This window comes from Camelus dromedarius, chromosome 25 (assembly GCF_036321535.1).
Source record: "Camelus dromedarius isolate mCamDro1 chromosome 25, mCamDro1.pat, whole genome shotgun sequence".
Lineage (NCBI taxonomy): Eukaryota > Metazoa > Chordata > Mammalia > Artiodactyla > Camelidae > Camelus > Camelus dromedarius.
Genome location: NC_087460.1, coordinates 17,288,448 through 17,296,553, shown reverse-complemented (window position 1 = coordinate 17,296,553; position 8,106 = coordinate 17,288,448).

Sequence of the window (8,106 nt, the reverse complement as noted above, 5' to 3'; positions counted from 1 at the left end):
GTTGAGTTTTTCTTATTGTTGAGTTCTTTGTATATTTTGTATAAGTCCCTTATCGAATGTGTCTTTTGCAAATATTTTCTCCCATCTTGTGTCTTCTCATTCTCTTGATAGTGCCTTTCACAGAGCAGAAGTTTTTTTTATTTTAATGAAATCTATCTTATCAATTATTTCTTTCATGGAAAATGCCTTTAGTATTGTATTTAAAAGTTATTTCCACACCCAAGATCACCTAGACTGCCTCCTATGTGATCTTGTAGGAGTTTTATAGTTTTGTATTTTACAATTAGTTCTATGAACCACTTTGAGTTAATTTTTTTGAAGGATGTAAGGTCTTTGTCTAGATTCATTTTTTGCATGTGATTGTCCAGTTGTTCCAGCACCATCTGTTGAAAAAGTTATCTTTCCTCCATCGTATTGTCTTTGCCTTTTTGTCAAAGTAAGTTGCTGGAATTTTTATTGAGATTGCCTTAAATCTATAGATCAAGTTGGGAAGAAATGACATCTTGACAAGATTGGGTCTTCTATCCATGAACATGGAGTAACTCTTCATTTATTTATTTCTTCTTTGATTTATTTCATCAGTTTTGTAGTTTTCCTCATATAGACCTTATATTTTTTTCCTAAGATTTATAGCCAAATATCTCTTTTGGGGGCTACTTATGGAAATGATTTTGTGTATTTTATTTCAAATTTTACTTGTTCATTGACGGCATAGGAAAGTGACTGATTTTTGTCTATTAAGCTTATATCCAACAACCTTGCTATAAGAGCTTATTAGTTCCAGAGGATTTTTTCATCTATTCTTTCAGATTTTCTATATAGGCAGCTTATGTTCTTTTAAGGTTTGTTATACCTGTGTTTTGTTTCAGTTACATCCAGTGGAGAGGCAGAGCTGGGGGAAGGGCAGATAGTTTTCCCTCTGGGTTCCCAGACTGAAGTGAGCAGAGCTGCAATTCAGATCAAGTTTGTGGTCAAGGCACTTGGAAGGATAGTGAAAGGATGAGACAGTAGGTGATTAAGGTAATTTCTTCACCAATTTTTCAAATCTTTTGTCTGATTTTTGTCTGATTGTTCCCCCAAGTGTTTCCTTTACCCAAATAGCCAGGGATGGCTGGAGATGCCACCTTGTTCTCAGGACCTGGTACGATGCTTCCAGAGTTTCTAGTGTGCAATTGGCTGGTCTTCAAGTTCTCTCTTTTGCAACCCTGGTTACCCAGCTGGTCTTCAGAGAGGTACATCCTCAATGGAGCAACCTCAGAACTTTCAGAAAAAGATACCTTTGCTGTGTTATCCTACTCCTCTGTCCCAACCTCCTGGAAGTCCTGGGCTAAGTCAAGTGGTCCCTACAGGCAAATATTCTACAAATGTTTGTTCAATGTTGATTTGGTCATGATATGGATCAACTTTTTTAAAATCAACAAAAAATGTATTTAGAAACATATTTATCACTAATTTACTTCCACTAACTGAAGAAGAGGAAATGTTCTAAAAAAAAAAAAATTTCAACAGTCAGTTCCCATTTTTCAGAAGCTCTCTTCTCTCTTGAGTTTTGCTCATTTGTAATTTTATGAACCAGAAAACATTTTGAGAGGCATATGAAAGGGTGGGGAAAACAAACCACTCACTCTCAAGAAACAGCTTTAGGCTGCACACTGATTCAGGAATCTCCGCTGACCCCTAGTGCACAAGTGCATCTCAAAAATGTCCAGATGAGATGAGCTGCTGCTAATAAAGTGTGCTGTTTTCATTTCCCTTTGAGGAAGGACAGTGTCTCCCTCAGTGAGACTGGAACCAATTTTCATTTCCTTAGCGACATAAGGAATTGACAGAAAAATCAGAGTTAAAGGATACTGCTTTCCAGCTCATTCCAGCAAAATATTGGCGCTGATTTGTTTTTGCCAGTGTTAATTTTAAGATCCTTTTAAAATCACCCCTCCCCTCATCCACTTCTTTCCACAGCGTCCCACTAGCCTTCCTCTTTAACATGGCTCGAAACTTTGGTCCCACCTAGTCCAGTCACATGGTTTCTTTCTAAAATACTCTTCCTTGACTTACTGACTTGATGTTGACAACTTACTTTTGCATAATTTAACTACCTCCCCTTTAGACTTCTCTTAACTTTCACTTCTGAGGATAGAAAAAAAGTGAAGGTGTTAGAGGCTCACTACGTAATCGGCTACGGAGTACATGGACCTGACAGCCAGGACTTGCGCTTGGCCTGGTGTATGGGCGGAGTAACCCTAACTGTTCTTCACGCATCGCAATCCCCACCTTTACTCACACGAGTGTGATGATCTGATGGGGACGCTCGTCTTTAGTCGGGAGGGGATGGGGTATGAAAAGAAGAGATAAGATTGATTCATACTGTAATTCTACACTGACCCATTGCAGCAAATATCAACTATAATTCAATTCAAAATTCCACATTCCGTAAATATATTTGGCAATATTGTTCTGGAAGGCAATTTGGAAATATGTATCAAAATCTTAAGAGTATATTAGTCAAAAGACAGAAAGGTGGTTCAAATTATTTTAAGCCAAAAGGGGAACTTATTAGGTCAACTAATTGGAATAGTCTAGGGGAGCATCTTGCTTCTGGCGTGGCTGGAACCAGGAACTAGAAAGATGTCATTAGAAATCTCCCTTCTGCAGAAAACCTAAATAAGCAATTCTCCGGTGAAGACATACAAATGGACAATAGGCACATGAAAAGGTGTTCAATGTTACTACTTGTTAGAGAAATGCAAATCCAAACCACAACAAGGTATCTCTTCACACCAGTCGGAATGGCTGTCATTGAAGAGTTCACAAACAACAAGCACTGGCTAGAGTGTGGTGCTGCACTGTTGGTGGGAGTGAAGTTTGATGCAGCCGTTATGGAAAACAGTATGGAGATTCCTCAAAAAGCTAAAAATAGAATTGCCATATGATCCAGCAATCCCATTCCTGGGCATATAGCTGGAGGGAACTCTAATTCGAAAAGATACAGGCACCCCAATGTTCATAGCCGCACTATTACAATAGCCAAGACATGGAAGCAACCTAAATGTCCATCGACAGATGACTGGATAAAAAAGTTGTGGTATATTTATACAATGGAATACTAGCCAGCCATAAAAAAAATTTTTAAATGCCATTTGCAGCAACATGGATGGAACTGGGGATCGTCATTCTAAGTGAAGTAAGCCAGAAAGAGACAGAAAAATACAACATGAGATCATTCATATGTGGAACCAAAAAAAAGAAGAAGAAGAAGAAGAAGACCCAAATGAACTCATCTACAAAACAGAAACAGACTCACAGACACAGTAAACACACTTATGTTTACGGGGGGGGGGGGGAGGAAGGAATGGGGAAGGAAGGGATAAATTGGAAGTTCGAGATTTGTAAATATTAACTACTTTCTATAAAATAGATAAACAGCAAGTTTATACTGTATAGCACAGGGAACTATATTCAATATCTTAGTTACCTATAATGAAAAAGAATATGAAAACAAATATATGTATGTATATGTATGACTGAAACATTCTGCTGTACAGCAGAAATTGACACAACATTGTAAACTTATTACACTTCGATAAATAAAGAGAAAGAAATTCTCCCTTCTCTCTCCATCTCCCAGCTCTGCTTTCTTCTGTGTTAACCCCATTGTCAGTTCCAATCTTAAATGGTCCTTGGTGCCCATCAGAAGAAAAGATGTTTTTTATCCAAGTATCATTATCAGACTTAAGAAAAATTCTGTCTTATTGACCCTGCTTAGATCATAGACCACTCCCTGTGCCTGGAATGGTAGGAAACAGAACACTCTGATTAATCCCAGCCATGTGACAAAAAATTCCACCAGGTAGGGGAGAAGCAATTCCTAGATGGCAGTGCATAAGTGGAGTATGAGGTCAGTTCTACCATCTGAAAAATGGAAGGAATTCTGGGCAGGCAGAAACAAGGGACATCTATTTCCAATGCTCATCTTCTTCTACATGTTTACCCTTAGGAACTAATCAGAGGTGTGAGAGAGTTCCACGGTGATTCACCCCAGAATGATTTATAATAATGCAAAACCAAAAAGAATGGAAATATTCAATAACAAGGGGTTAGTGGAATAAATTATGGTACATGTATTCAGTGTAACACTATACCACCTTTGAAAAGTGTGTTGCTGAAGAAAAAAGCGTTTATGGTATGTTGTTAAGCATAACAATAGTGTGCAGTGTCCCAATTTATCCACATTTTTACACATGTACACACTTTATCTATAAAAATATCTTGTGTAAACATTTTTGAAAGACTCGAAGAATAGATAATGTTGATTACTTCTAGTTGGTGAAATTAGGAGTAATTTTAATCATTCTTGGACTTTTCTCCATTTTCTACAGTCAGTATGTATCTTTTCTAATTCAAAATATTATTTAAAAAATTTAATTCCTCACTACCAATGTAAAACTGATCACGGTTATTTCTCTCGTGAAAGCAGGATCTGAAATGGAGACCATAATCACTGGTAAAGAGCAAACTCTGGTTAGACTTTAAGGAAACTAATTTGGAGAATAAATTATTCACCCATTTTCTAAGATTAGCTAAGACCCAGATGTATTCTCCATTATGTCACATTTCCATATTTTGAGGTTTTTTGTATGCCCACTGCTAAATCTTTCAGAATTAATCAACCAGCCAGATCTATGCTCAAAGCACAGGTCCTCAGAGCTGCACAGAGAGAGGCTCAAGGTATTCTTTCTAATCTTCACGATTACTCTTGAATGTGTCTGCAGAAAGCGAAATGCATTTCGTACTTCTAGAGACCAGGACTTTTTCTCCATAGTATCAGAAATATTCAGATTAGAGGAAACTACTGCAGCAAAACAGAGAGAAATGAACATCCTAAATAAATAAACCTTAGCTCTTAAATCACTTACTTCACTCGTTTCAATGTTTCCTGGAAAATTCCCTCCTTGAATGAGACTCTGCACCATCCAAAGAGCCTCTGGATTACCCGACTGCAGGAGAGAGGATTGAATCATTGGTCTCTCCCCAGTTTACCAACAAAATATCAATGAGCCAAATCTTTACAAGCCCCAAAAGAAAAACCTTAATTATGCCAATGACTTTTAGAGAAGCACAACATTAAGAGGCAGGACAGAAAGCAACATTCATGTTCATGTATTTCTATCATTACTCATGTTCATCATTTCACCTAGAAGCCAGCCTGTCTCTGTTTGAATAACCCACCATCAGAGGCAGTCTGATGCCACGGGTGGGTGCTCTTAATGGAAAGGACATTTCTGTGTCTTGACACCCTTCCACCATGGGACACAACGACTTGCACAAGTTTGTTCAACATACAGTCCCCTTTATCTGGCAAAATTGTTCTTGTCTCTCAGGTAGGAACTTTAAGTGTATCTGATACAACAGTTGCCTATACTATACCCTTTCTTCTTCCTTATTAACAAAACTCCAAATGTCTTTGGGATGGCAATATGTACAGCTTAAAACTTCCTTTTCCCAGGGCAGCATACCTGGGGATGTCCCACTCAAATCCCCTTGCTTCAGGAAGGGATTTGCTTCCCGTTTCAAAGCGTGTGGTTAGCTGACAATCTCCAGTTATTAGCTGAGATCATGCCCTCCTCAGGACAGTCCCCGGCCAATGACTAAGCAAGATGGTAGTACAGAGGCAGAGCCATTTCTACCCAACGCAGGGTTCCCCTCGCGAGCAGTCCTTGCTCTGGACCTGCAGCCGGGCTGGCAGAGATTTTGTCAAGTCTGCATCAAGGAATGCTGGCTCCCCCTGCCCAATACAGCGTCCTGCTCTTTTCACAGGTATTATTCCCCTAAGCCTTTTTCACTCCTCACTGTCTCCGCATCTGCTTCCTGAAGAACACAACCGGCAACACCCAGCTTCCTTTGTGGCTTTGGGCAGCCACACGACACAGTTCTGGCCAGTGAGGTGTAAGCGGAAGTTGCAAGCTGGGAGTCTAGAAAAGCACTGGAAACAGAAGCAGTCTCAACTGAGATGCACGTTTTGGTCTTCGCATTTTCCCTTCTTTTTGCCTGGGATACAGATGTGTTTTGAAGGGTGGGAGGTAAAAAACACAAGGTCTAAAACCACATACTGAGGATGGCAGGGTGGAAACCTGAAACAGCCTGGGTCCTGGAAAGAATTGTGAAGGGATCATACTAGCCTTGGACTGTGTACCTTTCTTATTTTGTGTCGCAAATAACCCGCTTACTTCTTTAAGACTTGATGTGGAAGGCATTACAGTGGAATGTAAATCTAGTTAATTCATAGGACATAGGAAAATGTTCTTGGTATGGAGCATGTTGTTAAGCAAAACCTGTAGGTTATAGAATATGTACAGAGCATGGTCCTAATTATTTGTGTGTACATACATGCTCACATATGTGTAACTTTTATATACACATTTTTACACATATACACACTTTATCCATATAAAGCTAAAACATGTGCTTAAGAAGAGGAGGTGCATGGTGATATCCACCTATCGAAATGATAGGGGGTCAGCAGTTAAACATCAGTTTATCCTTGCCTTCTCCGGTAATTGTTTAACTCATGGGGAATAAAACAATCAGCATGTGAAATATTTCATGTTCAAGACGGAAAGCAAATGTTTATCAGTTGTGTAATACCCGTACTGATTTACCCAGGAAACTGCAAAGCCAAATGCTGCATATAATACAAGCCAAGCAACTCTTTTCCTAGTAAAGTAAGAGAATTGCAGATTTCTACCATGGCATCATCTGGGAGTTCCCAATGACAAGGCAGGACACCCAACCTTTAAATTTCTTTTTTTTTTTTTACCTTTTGTTTATTTATTTTAATTTTGAGGGGGTCCTTAGGTCTATTTATTTATTTATTAGTAATTTTTTTAATGGCTGTACTAGGGATTGAACCTAGGACCTCATGCATACTAAGCCTATGCTCTACCACTTGAACTTTACCCTCCCCTCAAACTTTAAATTTCTGAATAACGAAAACCAGGCTGCTACCCAGGCATGAGGCAGTAGAAAGGGTTTTGCACCAGAAATCAGAAAATCTGAATTGCAGACCTAGTGCGCTGAATGGCTGCATCTGTGAAGGTGGGCATATGGTTTGTCTTACCTTTCTCACTGGGTGTTTCTGGAAATCAAGTGAGATAATTACTGTAATATGAATCACGAATATAAGTTAATAATAACAACAGTAACAACCACCAAGACTCTGTCTGCCAGGCACTGCTCTACATCGTTTTTTCATTTTAACTCATTTAATCCTCACAACAACCCAACATTATGCAATGTGACTATGAGACCCAGAAAACTAGGACCTCGAATATCCTCAGGGCCATTCTGTGTTTTATGCGTGGCCACCCTAACGTATTTATTGTGAAGCAAACATGTTTCACTGGTATTTTCATATGTTAATGAGTAACAGGAAATTTAAAAAATGTGTTTAATTATGATCACATTAAACACTGAGACACTTGTACATCTTTGTGCTTCTAATTATTCTTTTTAGGGGAGAGGCGGAGGCAATTAAGTTCACTTCTTTATTTTTAGAGGAGGTACTGGGGACTGAACCCAGGATCTTGTGTAGGCTAAGCATGCACTCTACCACTTGAGCTATATCTTCCCCCCTTAATATTTTTTAAGAAAAGAAGACATACGGATCAAGGAAACTGTTGAAGAGGGAGGGACGTCCTTTCACCCTTTTCTCGGGTGTCTGCCTTCTCCCAGAGCAGAGGGAAAGGCACTGCACTTCTGTCCTCTCTCGCTTCACGCCTTCCTTGGCTGCTCCTCAGAGGAGTGACTGAGGCGACTGGTCAGAGCCGGGGACATTCGTTGGACTGGTTTCCCTGGTGGGTAGACCTGTTTTAAAGGCTAAAGGTCGGTGCTCGTGACTGTCCTGTTCTGTTCACGTCCAAACCCAAGTCTGACGTCACTTCCTGTCGGAGTGGCAAGTGCAGGTGGGCGGGGCCCGGGGCCCAGGTTTTGAAGAGAAACTGGGGTCCCTGCGTTTGTGTGCCGTCTGGGTAAACGGCCTAACAGCAGGCGCTGTTCTGAAGGCCCGGCTTGTGTTTCACAGCCGCGAGCCTGGAAATGCAGGTACAAGGT